The sequence below is a fragment of the Eriocheir sinensis genome, chromosome 5 (assembly GCF_024679095.1).
Source record: "Eriocheir sinensis breed Jianghai 21 chromosome 5, ASM2467909v1, whole genome shotgun sequence".
Lineage (NCBI taxonomy): Eukaryota > Metazoa > Arthropoda > Malacostraca > Decapoda > Varunidae > Eriocheir > Eriocheir sinensis.
In genome coordinates, this window is record NC_066513.1 from 21,289,526 (window position 1) to 21,301,699 (window position 12,174).

Genomic DNA, 12,174 nt, shown 5'->3' on the forward strand with positions numbered 1-12,174 from the left:
AGGAAGGAAGAGGAGCCGGGAAAGAAGGGAGAGGAGGCATATATTACACGGCTATGGTGAAAAGGGCGCCGGTATGCTGGTGAGGGAGGAAGAGAGGCGTGTTTTCTCCCCTGTCACTATAGACTGGATATGCTGCCGGGGATGTGGGGAGGAGAAGAGGAGGAGTAGGAGGAGGAGGAGGGCGGGAGAGAAGGGAGAGAGAAAGGGGAGAGGGAAAAGACGGAGGAGAATTCATACATTACACTTATATTGAAAAGGGCGAGAATAAGCTACTGAAGGAGAGAGAGGGTGATGTTTTAGAGAGGAAGAGGAAGGAAGAAGAGGAGAGAAGGGGACAAAGGAAAGACGGAGGAGAATTCATACATTACACGGTTATATTGAAAAGGGCGAGAAGATGCTACTTAAGGGGGGATGAAGGTGATGTTATAGAGAGGAAGAGGAAGGAAGAAGAGAAGGGAAAGAAAAGAAGAAGGAAATGAAGGAAGAGAACTCATACATTACACGGTTATGGTGAAAAGGGCGAGAAGATGTTACTGAAGGGGGGATGAAGGTGATGTTATAGAGAGGAAGAGGAAGGAAGAAGAGAAGGGAAAGAAGAGAGGGAAAGAAAAGAAGAGGGAAATGAAGGAAGAGAACTCATACATTACACGGTTATATTGAAAAGGGCGAGAAGATGGTACTGAAGGAGGGCGATGGTAATGTTTTAGAGACGAAGAGGAAGGAAGAGGAGGAAGAAAAGAAGAGGGAAAAGAAGGAAAAGAACTCATACATTACACGGCTATAATGGAAAGGACGATAGCATACTGGTTTTAAATGGGGAAAGCTAGGACAAGACTTTCTCTGTTACTAAACACTGAATATATTGGGTGAGTGAATGGGAGTGTGAAAAAAAAGGAAGGAGGAGGAAGACGACGGAGAAATGAAGACGGAAAAAGGAGCAAGACGGAGAAAGGAATAAGACAATTCAAGCTCATGATATTTCTTTTCCTCTCACTATACACTTCGGATTCTTTACGCGAGTAGCGGGCTTTTATTTTATTGTTGTTTCCTTTTTTGTGCCCTTGTGCTGTCTCCTTTGCTGTAAAAAAAAATACTGAGTAAGAGAATGGGAGCGAGAGAAGAGGAAGAGAGAGAGAGGAGACGGGAAAAGAAGGATGACGATTCATGCTTATACTAGACCATGAAGGAGGAGGACGAAATGATAGTAAAATAACTGAACATGTGAGTGGGTGTTTAGGTGTGGGTGAGTGCTTAGGTAGGTGGGTAAATGGTCAACGGGTGGGCAAGGACATGGGTGTAAGTACAGGATCACGGACATAGGCGGAAGACAGGAGGAACAGGATCACGGACAGAGGCGGCGGAAGACAGGAGGAACGGACAGAAAGGGAAATGAGAAGGCAACCGGACGAAGTAAAAGACAGATGAAGGCAGACAGGAAGAGGACGAAAGGCGACGCGGAAGGAATGTAAGAAGATTATCGAGGAGAATGGAATGAAAGGAAAGATAGATGAGAATAGAGGTAGGAACATCAATTATCAGCCGCCGTGAATGAAGGAAAAACGGCCTTGGCAACAGAAACAGAACGTAATGAAGACAAATATGAAGAGTTATGCGGATGAGGAACCTTAGAGAAATAGGAGTGATAAATGAGGCAAAGAAAAAAAAGGAGTAGATGCTGAGGAAATGAATGTAGAGGGAATGCAAGAGGATAAAAATGGGACAAAAAAGACGAAAATGGAATAAGAAAAATATGAGGAACAGAGGAACAAAAAGATAAAGAGGAAGACAAAAGTGAAGATCAAACAGAAGGAAAAGGACACACACACACACACACACACACACACACACACACACACACACACCTTGCAATGCAGCAGCAGTAGTAGTAGTAGTAGTAGTAGTAGTAGAAGTAGTAGTAGTAATAGAAGTCACAGTACTATAACGGCAATAATAATATAAGTTATCGTATATTTCATCACTAGTACGATAACCTATGAAGCAGTACGGCCGCCAGTCCCTATAATCTTTTTACGTTTTATCGCCGCGGTTCTACGTAACAGTCATTAACGTGCTCTCCGTAGGTGTGTTCCGGGCCGGGGTCGACCAGCGATTATTCATAAGCTTTACATATGAACGCCATTAGAAGGGTATTTGCTCTTACGGAACAGTGGGCTTAAGAGTAGTAGTAGTAGTAGTAGTAGTAGTAGTAGTAGTAGTAGTAGTTGAATAGGAGGTGAGAAAAGAGGAAGAAGGTGAGAGAGGAAAGGGAGGCGAAGAATAGGAGGAGGGAGAGATAGGAGAGAAGGGGAGAAGGAAGAGTTTGGCGCATGGTAGTAGTAGTAGTAGTAGTAGTAGTAGTAGTAGCAGCAGCAGCAGCAGTAGTAGTAGTAGTAGTAGTAGTAGTAGTAGTAGTAGTAGGCAGTGGAATAAGAGGCTAGAAAAGAGGAATATGGAGAGAAAGGAGAGGAAAGGAAGACGAAGAGTAGATGGGAGAACTAGGAGAAGAGGGAGAGGAGGAAGAGCCAGGAGGAGAGGAGGGGGGAAGTGGGGGGAGGTAGTAATCCCCAACAGCTGGTTCCCTTGTGTGAGTGGGGGAGTGGGTGGGTGAGGCATCCGTCAATTATGGTGAAGGAGTGGGGTGGAAGGGGGCGGGCAGTGGATGAGAGGGGCAAGGTGGGTGGCGGTGGTGTTGGGCATGTGTGTGTGTGGGTGGTTACTGTGTGGGAGGGGACAAGTAAAGGGATGTGATACAGAAGAGGAGGAGAGGAAGCTAAAGTGCATGGGAGGGGGAACAGAGGAATGAGTGTGTGAGGGAGAGGAAGAGACGGAGAGTGAGTGCAAGGAAGAGTGTTGTATACCCTAGGCAAGACAAGGCTGTGAGTGCAGGAAAGGTGTTGAAAATAGATACAAGTTAATAAGGACAGGAAAGAGAATAAATAATAATCAATATAAAGCAAAATTGATTACAAAATTAGAGCTTGAGTGCAATGAAGTGGCTGTGAAGTGTGAAGGGTAAGAGTAGGTTGTGAATGCAGGGAAGATGTTGAAAATAATTAAACAAGTCAAGAAGGACGGAAAGTGAAAAAAAAATAATAGATCAAGGTGTAGCAGAAGGAAATGTGGAGACGTTAATATGACGTCAAATAAAATAAAAAAAAGGAATTAAGAAAGTGGGAAGAAAGGGAAAGACTGTCAAGTAAGGAACAGAAAATAGGAATCATGAAAAAAACTTCATAGGATACGACCAGATATTAGCAACACGTGAGCTCATGAGCTTTAAAAAATATAGAAAACACAAAAAAAGATGTAATAGTAAAAAATCCCAAATTGGAAAAAGAAAATCCAAAATACAACAAAAATAAATATTAAAAAAAAATGCATAAACAATCCACAAATAATTACCAACACATGAAACCACGAACTTGAAGAGAATGCTCCCCAAAAAACGAAAATAGAAAATTCACGAGTTCCCCCGGACAAATAAAAAAGAATTCCACCCCAAAAAAGACGCAAAGAGAGAAATTTGCCTCCAATACAAAGAATCGACGACTGAAGAGTAAATTCCTGAAATCATTGCCTGGAAAATGGAAAGACCGAGCCATCCCTCCATCGCGGGACTTCGACAAAAGGATTCGCTTGAGACTTCGAACAATCCCAAATTCCTGTCGTGACCTCTTGCCTCGGACCTTCAAACCCCCCTCCCCCCTCCTCTCTATCTCCTTCTACGACCCTTCCCTCCTTCCTACCCTTCTCTCCTCTCTCCCCTTCTATCCCCACTCCCCTTCTTCCCCTTCCTTTTCTCTATTTGCGTATCTTTGTTCCCAAATCCTCTCCTTTTCTATTTTCCTTTTTCCTACATCCCTCCCTTCTTTCCTGGCCTCCCATGCTCCCTTCTTTCTCCCTTTCCTCCTTCTTTTGCCTACATTCCCTCCCTTCCTTTCCTTTCCTCCCTGCCCTTCCTTTCCTTCCCTTCTGTCGTCGATCTAACATGGGAAGAAGATTGAAACCGTGAGGAGACGGATAATCTCTCTCTCTCTCTGTCTCTGTCTCTCTCTCTCTCTCTCTCTCACACTATATAATGAGAGAGAGAGAGAGAGAGAGAGAGAGAGAGAGAGAGAGAGAGAGAGAGAGAGAGAGAGAGAGAGAGAGAGAGATGAACTCGTATACAAGACAAACTAATTTAATTGCCAGAACAAGTGCTCATGATGGTACACCTTGGCACGGTCTCACACACACACACACACACACACACACACACACACACACACACACACACACACACACTTATAATTTAATTCAGTGGCGTAGGTTGTAACGGGAAACATTACTTTGCTCTTTCTTGGTTCACATTTGTAAACTTAAAGCAATAAAATTTAACGTGGATCTAAAACTGTGTCTAGCCAGTCAATCAGCAAGTCAGTCAGATAACCAGCCAACTAGCCAGCCACTTAACCAGTCAGCCAGTAACCGAGATAGTCAGATAAGCAGCCAGCCAGTCACCCAGTCACCCAGTCAGTCACCTCACTCACCCACTCAGCCAGTCAGTCGGATAATCAGTCAACCAGGCAACCAAACACTCAGCCAGTCAGTCAGATAGTCAGTCAACCAGTAAGACAATCAGACAGTCAGTCAGTCAACTAGTCAGCCAGTCAGGTAAGCTAACTAGCCGGTGAGACAATCAGACACCTAACTAGCCAGCCATACATTACTCAACTAATCATTACTCAACTAATCAAGCCAGGTAACCAAGGAGCAAGCTAACCAGCCAGACATGAAGCCATACAGTCAGTCAGTCAGTCAGCCTACACACTGGGAGGGGACTAGGGGAAGGGGGGGGGAGGGAGGCTGAGGATAGCTCGGGTTAAAATTGACACTGTGAAGCCCAAGTCGGGACCATGAGGTGACGCGTCCTCGGGGTGGGCCGGCCAATTAGCAAAGGAACATGTGGCAGGCTGCGTCCCGATCCTGCACACCTGGCCGTGACTTCGACTTCCCTCACTACAATGACCTGACTAAGCACCCCATCCCTTACACCCCCTACAAGCACCCACACCCATACGAACCTTCACAGCACCATTACAGCACAAACAGGTAAGGGAAAAGCGGCAGCAACGAGGGAGGATTTAGAGGTGTAGGGAGGTTCAAGAAGGGGTTGGAATGCACGTGAAGAGACGAAGGGGAATTTTAACAAGAGCCATAACTTACTTTGAGGAATCGGCGCCCGGCATCCACGGAGCGATAATATCTCTATCTTCGGCGAACAAATTCTGCGCCGCGGCCCCTGCAAACATTGGGTAAGGAGTGAGGGGGCGCGCAGACGTATGGAGATGCGTGAAGGATTTGGTGATGAACAGGTATGAGCAAGGACAGATGTGGAGGGGGTGTAAATGGCTGCATGGAGGGAGGATAGAGGAGTGTTGTAAGGGTGTATGGATGGGTGAATGGAGGGGAAGGATAGCTGTGGAGAGGGTGTAGTTTGGTGCATGGATGGGGGAAAAAGGGAGTGTGGTATATGTGTATCGATGGGTGTATGGAGAGGAAGGATGGGTGTGGAGGGGGTATGGATGGCTATGTAGAGGGATAAGAATAGTTTGATAGGTATACAAATGGGTGTGGAAGGGAGAATGGATGGGTGTGATTATGGGTAAATGGATAAAGATGATAAATGTTGATGAAGTGAGAAGAAAACACAAGCATAAGAAAATACTGAGCAAAACAATGTAGTATTTCTTTCATAAGTGAGACAGCAAAAGTCAATTAAATCTTACAGAAAAAAAAATAAACCCCGAGAAAGATCGACAAACACAGATGAAAGAAAAGACACAGGCAAGACGCGAGGTAGCACAGAATAGACGAAATTTATGCAACATTTGTAAATATAAAAGGGAGGTTGAGGAGAGGAGAGTTAGGACTGAAAATAAAAGCAGACAAATTATCAGATATTTTTCTCAAGAGTTAAGAATAAACTTGACGAGACAATAAACACAGAAACAAGAATATTATCAAATGAGTGAAAATAAAGATACTAAAGATACACACACACTCACACACACACATCCACACACACACACACACACACACACCTACGCCCCACACACAAACACGCAAAAATAAACAAACGCGCACACAAACGCACAAACACCCACACACTTGCATAAACAACCTTCTTAAAACAGACACAGTTATGGAAAATTCCTCGCCACTCGTTTCCCCTCCGAGACAAAATGGAGCCCGCCAAGACAAAAACTCGGGCTTCCTTCCATGTTCTCGGCTCATTATAATAAGACTCGGAAACTCCAGGAAAACCCCCCTTAAAGGTTTACTTTATGGGACGGTAACGCGGCGGGGAGCAGGGGGGTGGGAGGAGGAGGAGGAGGAGGAGGAGGAGGAGGAAGTGGTGTTTGTAGTAGCGGTGGAAATATAATGTAAGAGGAGGGGAGACGGCGCCAAAAGGGAGGATGAAGAGTTAGAGGAGGAGGAGGAGGAGGAGGAAGAGTTAGAGGAGGAGGAGGAGGAAGAGTTAGAGGAAGGGGAGAAAATTTTACAGAGGAAACTAAAAGCAGAACTAGATCGAGGTTTTGTTTTTATTCTATTCATTTATTTATTAATTTACTTCCAAACTATTTTCTTGCTACATTATATTTTGCGTCTTTTTCTTTGTTTGTTTACCTGTCTGTTCGTTTGCTTGCCTGTCTGTCTGTCTGCCTGTCTCGAAGGGTAACTGGGTCTCTGTCTGTCTGTGCTTTTCATGTTCTGTGTCGTAACCATCTCTCTCTCTCTCTCTCTCTCTCTCTCTCTCTCTCTCTCTCTCTCTCTCTCTCATCTCACACTCACACATACTTCCTCTCCCATTAGTCCTCACGTCTCCCCTCTCCTCCTCCTCCTCCTCCTCCCCCTCCTCTGAGTGACGTGAGGGAGGGTCGTGATGTCTTGCAAACAGCCTCTCATCCCGACAGCGACAGCTTAGCGTTTAAACGTCGACTTTTTGTGACTTAAGCCATTAATTGACGGCCGGAGAGGAAGGGAGAGGGAGGGAGAGAATGAGGGAGAGAGAGGAGGAGAGGAAGAGGAGAGTGTGCTTAGATCTTCTCACCTCCTCTCCCCTCATTCCTCTTTTACCTAGTCCTCTGTCTGTCTGTCTCTGGTTCTGTCTGTCTGCCTGTCTATGTGTCTGCCTGCGTACCTGTCTGTGTCATTCTGTTTGTCTAATTATCGCTCTATCTATCTATCTATCTATCTATATACCTTTTTCTCTCTCTCTCTCTCCATCTCTGTATATATTCCTTGACCGTTTAATAGAATATCCAAAAATATACGGAGATAGACTGGCCTTACACACACACACACACACACACACACACACACACACACACACACACACACACACACACACAGACACACACACACACCTGTCGGACATGGCTTGCAGGTGTGTTGATGAAGACTCCCTCTCTCCCTTCGCACCTGTCTGCGCCGCGACACCACCTGGGGAGGAGAAGGCAAGGAAACAATTAAGAACTGCACCTGACGCTTCGGGATACTGGGCGTGAACGGCTGAGGAAGGAAGTTTGTTTTTATTTCTATTACTCTGATTTCTTGATTCCCGGATCCATATATTTTTTTTTATGAGTGTTAAAAAGTTGCGTTGGTTGACTTTTTTTTGTAGGTGTATAGTGGTTGCAGTGTATTATTGACGCTCATGTGTATTGAGAATATGCTGAAAGAAATGTTGCTGTTGTTATATAGAAAATGCAGTCCTACTTATGTTTCTCATTTGTCGATACGTTGCATGAAGTTAATAATTTTCATACGATTTCAGTCTCTTGGTTTGGCACTCTCTTTACTGCTTTGTGATTGGATATTAAACACGAACGTTATGCTGGTTGTACCTTCGAACCGTCTCCTCTACCGCAAAAGAAAAGCACAATGGTTCCGATGAATATCTAATAAGCAATAAGTTCAAAGATAAAAAGGTAGTCCGTTAATTACGTTTTACAACATTAATATACCTAACAAAGACGAGTAGCCATGAAACTAATATGTCCTGTCCCGGCACATGTTGTAACGCCAAAAAGCCAATTATTTGCCGATGCAATTAATAACGTAATCGTTAATTGATCGCAAATCATTTACATCACAATTAATTACTTCCGAACCTAAATAACTTCAGCTAGATTAATAAGAGAAACATCTTCATCACTGTAATAATAATAATAATAATAATAATAATAATAATAATAATAATAATAATAATAATAATAATAATAATAATAATAATAATAATAATAATAATAATAATAATAATAATAATAATAATAAGAAGAAGAAGAAGAAGAAGAAGGAGAAGAAAAAGAAAAAGAGGAAGAGGAAGAAAGAGAAGAGCGAGAAGGAGAAATAGAATATGAAGATAAAGAAAAAGGAGAAAAAGGGGAAACAAAAGAAAAACACAAAGAAAAAGGCGAAGAAAATGAATAAAAGGAATAATGATAGTGATGATGATGATTATGGTGACGATGATAATGATAAGAATAACAACGAAGCCATCAAACGCAATACTGATAAAAACAAAAATGATAATAATAACAATGCCGATCAATTCAACAAAAATGACAGATCGAGGTAAAAATGTAAATGAATCCAACTTTCGCTCAACACATAATGGAATACACTTGATTAACACGATTTATCTCGCGTCCCGACTATCAAACAAGACTTAACGCGCTTCACTCGGCACGGACAGACAGGCAGACGGACACGGACAGAGACAGACACGGACAGACACGCCGATAGACAGACAGATAATTCAGACTGATAGACATACTCGCACCCACCCACCCGACGCCGGCAACACACACACACACACTCACACACACACACACACACACACACACACACTCACTTCCCAAACCCAATAAAACAGTCAACAGCGCTACCGGCAATACGAGAGAGAGAGAGAGAGAGAGAGAGAGAGAGAGAGAGAGAGAGAGAGAGAGAGAGAGAGAGAGAGAGAGAGAGAAAACAGGCAAATAAAAACATGGAAAAAGTAATGAAATAGTGACGAAAAAGGAACACTGAATAAAAAATAAGTTCATGAAAAAATAACAACTTCTATTCTTTCCATTTTTATTTATGTTTTTGACTTATCTCTGTCTCTGTATCTATATCTTGTTTCCTTCATTCTTTCTCTTTAAAACTATCATCCTCTCCCTGTTCTCTTTATCTTGTTTTCCTCTCCGTTTATCTCTCTAATCTTTCCTCTTCTTCCACTCCTATCATTCTATCCTCTATTTCCTACTCCAATCTTTCCCTTCTCCCCTTAATCTCTATCTGTTTTCCTATTCTTTCCTCCTACTTTTCTATACATTTTTTTCCCTTCGCTCTCTTTCTATCTCCCTCTCTTCCTCTCCCTTCCAAACAGTTCCCTCCCATTACGAATCGCAACCACCACCACCACTACCACCTGCACCACCACCACCACCACCTCCACTACCAACACGAGCACCAGCGAACGTATGTAAATTTCTCTCTGGCTGGCGGCTGCTGATGGTTATATTGGACTGGAGTGTCAGATTCCCTAAAGTAAACATGTCACCAGCCTTCCAAATTGACTCCACTCACCAATTATAATATTAGCCGGGTCCTCCTCACTCCGACCTTGTATTGGCTTTCCGTGTGCGTTGGGGGGAGGGAGGGGGAGGACAGGTGTGTGTGTGTGTGTGTGTGTGTGTGTGTGTGTGTTGGGGGTGGTGTGTGTGTGTGTGTGTGTGTGTGTGTGTGTGTGTGTGTGTGAGAGAGAGAGAGAGAGAGAGAGAGAGAGAGAGAGAGAGAGAGAGAGAGAGAGAGAGAGAGAGAGAGAGAGAGAGAGAGAGAGAGAGAGAGAGAGAGAGAGAGAGAGAGAGAGAGAGAGAGAGCATATGACATGTTTTTATTGAGTCACACACACACACACACACACACACACACACACACACAGTTGAGCATGGACGACGGACGGGAAGTTATTATATTGTTATTGTTTCATATGCTGTTCTTGCGTCATCGGAGCGGCTTCAATCACCGCTGCACTTTTAATATCCAACTCAACACATTCGTACTTTCATAACGCATAACTGGCTACGATTCTTTATTCAGCTTCTTTCGACATTGCGTTTATATTGCCTACTCGCATTTCTAAAACCATAACTGCATTTCTCCCTTCTGCCAATGAGGAATAAAACGGGTATGGCGAGAATCAAGGAAGGGAAGGTGAATATATAAAAGGGAAAGAAAAAAGGGAAGATTAAGGAAAGAAAAGTGAGGGATTAAGACGATATATACATTTTTTTCGTATGCGTGTAACCGGAAACAAGCACTTTTTCCTTTATTTTTTCCTTTCTTTTATCCTCCTCCTCCTCCTCCTCCTGCTCCTCCTTTATTCATCCGTAATTCTTTCTTCTTTCAGTCTCCTTCAAACTTCTCTCGTCTTACTCTTCCTTTCCGTTCTCATATTTCCTTTTCGCTCTTTTCATCAGCTTTCTCTCTCTTTTTCTCCTTTCATTCTCACCATCGCTACTTTCCTCTCTTTTCCTCTCCTCACATCCTCCCTTCCTCCCCCCCCCCCTCTCTCTCTCTCTCTCTCTCTCTACCACGTGTAAATCTTACCCAATGATATATTTTTCAAGTTCTCCATCCAAGGAACGGCGGGAGGGTGGGATTTATGAGAGAGAGAGAGAGAGAGAGAGAGAGAGAGAGAGAGCAATTACCATATTATGAGGAGCTTCTCTTCTTCTCTTCTTTTTCTCCTCTTCTTTCCTTGATTTATTGCCCGGCTGAGAAGAGAAGCGGTGATGTTTTTGTCGCTCCTCTTCGTCACCGTGTCATTCCTCCTCCTCTTCCTCCCCCTCCTCCTCCTCCTCATTATCCCTACTCACATACATACACTCCCTTCCTTCATCATTTTCTCTTTCTCTCTCCCTCTCTCCTCACTTCTATTTCACTCCTATAATCTCTTGATAAAAACGTTTCCTCTTGTTTCCTTTTTCGTACAACTTTTTCGATTGCTACAGTCAAAGAAAGTTAAGATTAAAAGGCATCCAAGCATTTAGGTTTTAGGAGACGAACTGTTAAAAGCTTAATGCGGAAAATAATGTGATGTTTTAATGAGAATTTCGTACAACACACACACACACACACACACACACACACACACACACACACACGAATGTTAATAGGGACAAAAATTCTTTACATGACTTGAATTTCGTCTTACTTAACTATTTTTTTCTCCCATTTCATTAACGCCCCCTCCTTCTAGCCCCCTCCACCTCTCTCTCTCTCTCTCTCTCTCTCTCTCTCTCTCTCTCTCTCTCTCTCTCTCTCTCTCTCTCTCTCTCTCTCTCTCTCTCTCAAGAATCTCCATAATTAAGTGTAAAAGTGTACGTGTTAATTAAATGTTCAGAATGCATCGTGGAGCAGACAACCAACTCCCACTGGTTAATTACAAGCCAGGGGGGGGAGGGAAGGAGGGAGGGAGTGGAGGAAAAAAGGAGGGAGTGGAGAAATGGAAGGAGGGAGAGAAGGAAGAAGGGAGGAACGTGGGGAAGGAAAAATTACAGGAGAGTATTCGGAAAGGAGAGATGAAAGAGGGAAGGAAGAGATGTTTTGCAATGAGTGTAGAAGGGGAGGAGTGGAGAAAAGGAGGGAGGGAAGAACGGAGGAACATGGAGGAGAAATGGGGCTAAGGAGAAAAGGCGGGAAAGGGGAGGAAAGGAAGAAGCGAAGGAAAAGATGTGAGCTGGAATGAGGGTTGAAAGGAAGGAATGGATGAAGGGAGGAATAGAGTGAGGGAAGAAGGGAGGAAGAGAGAAAAGGAATAAGAGATGAACGAAAGGAGGAAAATAAGGCAGAAGGGAGAAAAGAAAGGAGGAGAGGAAAAGAAAGAGAGTGGATATGCAGAAGGGAGGGAAAGACTGGAGGAAAGGAGAAGGGATGCAGAAAGGAGGACTGGAGAAAGGGAGGAGAAGAGGGAGGGAGGGAGAAAGGGAAGAAGGGAAGGAAAATAACAAAATGTAGGAATGAGGGTAGGAAAGGAAGAATGCCAAGGGGGAGGGGAGGAAAGAAAGGGGACAGGGAGTCAGGAATATAGTGATGGAGGGAGGGAAAGAGAGAGGGAAGGAGGGGAATAAAAGAAAGATG

General features: G+C 43.7%; 1 long non-coding RNA gene across 1 annotated transcript in view; it reads right to left on the reverse strand.

Annotated features, from left to right (window-relative positions):
* Positions 1 to 963: 963 nt before the first annotated feature.
* Positions 964 to 12,174, reverse strand: part of LOC126985131 (uncharacterized) — a 33,227-nt gene continuing 22,016 nt past the window's right edge. Inside the window, exons 2-4 of the long non-coding RNA XR_007738331.1 lie at positions 7,410 to 7,485; positions 5,206 to 5,281; positions 964 to 1,078 (exon numbers count right to left, since the gene is read on the reverse strand). This is a non-coding gene — a long non-coding RNA (uncharacterized LOC126985131). The remainder of the gene's footprint in view (positions 1,079 to 5,205; positions 5,282 to 7,409; positions 7,486 to 12,174) is intronic.